General features: G+C 48.1%; 1 protein-coding gene across 1 annotated transcript in view; it reads right to left on the reverse strand.

Moving 5' to 3' along the window:
- The window catches only part of LOC106818445, a 22,235-nt gene that overhangs the window by 20,271 nt on the left and 454 nt on the right, over nt 1-1,510 (reverse strand). The gene's annotated exons all lie outside the window — the stretch shown is intronic.

Consider the following 1,510-nt stretch of genomic DNA (forward strand, 5'->3'; position numbering starts at 1 on the left):
GAGAGAGAGAGAGAGAGAGAGAGAGAGAGAGAGAGCGAGAGCGAGCGAGCGAGCCTGTGTGCGTGTATTCCAGTATTTATGAACCTGCGTGTGCCGAGTGGGGGTATATGTGTATGTGTGTGTACGCATATAAGTGTGTGCGTATGTTACGTAAGATTGCGTGCGCGTGTTGTGTGCGCGTGGGTGTGTGCGTATGTGTGTGAGTATACCTGCTTGTATGTACTGTGTGCGTGTATGTATGGCGTGTATGCGTGTACGCGCGTGCGTGTGATGCGTCTGTGTGCGTGCGCGCGTGCGTGCGTGCCGTAACGCACGCCGAGTAACCGATGCCTGTATGCGTATACCTGTTTGTATGGCTACGCACGTGCGTGTGCGTGCGTGTGTGTATGCGTCTGTGTGTGCGCGCGCGCGTTTACTCGTATGCCGTAACACGTTCCGAGTAACCGATGCTCTGTGTACACGCCTCATAGCGTATAATATGTGATACATTAGCAGCTGCTTAAGTGCAGCGCAGATGTCATGTATTGATGTGAATCTGCATCGAGCTGTGAAGCCATCAATCAGGAGCTCGTGCATACATCGCCGCTGCTGCTGCCGGCGACTAGCCCAGCACCGCCGCCGCGAATAGAACACGAGACACGCACACGGATCATCTCCCGGAAACCTGACGTGCATGCTAAAGTGCCTTTCTAATCCGTAAGGTGGCCGTTTTTACGCGATGAATTGCTGCTGCATTAGTCCGGTGCGCGATGAATTTGCAGTATTATATACGATGTATTGCAGTATTATATACGATGTATTGCAGTATTATATACGATGTATTGCAGTATTATATACGATGTATTGCAGTGTTATACGATGTATTGCAGCTTTATGCGATGTATTTGCAGTGTTATACTATGTATTGCAGTGTTATACTGTGTATTGTAGTGTTATACTGTGTATTGTAGTGTCATAAGCTGTATTGCAGTGTTATACGCTGTATTGTAGTATTATGCTATGTATTGCAGTGTTATACGCTGTATTGTAGTATTATGCTACGTATTTGCAGTGTTATACGCTGTATTGTAGTATTACACGATGTATTGTTCGTCTATCCGCTCGTCTATCGATGCAGATCGCGTCGTGGTGGGCAGGAGCGGCATGCGTGCGCCGCGGGGCATGTGTTCGACGCTGCGACGTCATGACATGACGTCACGCTGCGACGTCATGTCATTACTCATCGTGTGTGAAGAATGCTCGTGATGGTGATCAATGTATCTCTGTTCGTTCACCTATTCTGTCCTCGTCTTCACAATCACCATAAATGTCTCTCGCTGTCTCTTTCTCTCTCTTTCTTTCTCTCTCATTCACACACTCTTCCTTTCTCTTCCGGTATCTGTCTCTCTCAGCTCTTTCTCTATAGAACTCTCCATCGGTCTCCACTATACGGGCAAGTACTATTCCAACAGACGCACACAGTCACACACACACACACACACACACACACACACACACACACACACACACA

The sequence above is a fragment of the Priapulus caudatus genome, unplaced genomic scaffold, assembly GCF_000485595.1.
Source record: "Priapulus caudatus unplaced genomic scaffold, Priapulus_caudatus-5.0.1 Scaffold2248, whole genome shotgun sequence".
Taxonomy (NCBI): Eukaryota; Metazoa; Priapulida; class Priapulimorpha; order Priapulimorphida; family Priapulidae; genus Priapulus; species Priapulus caudatus.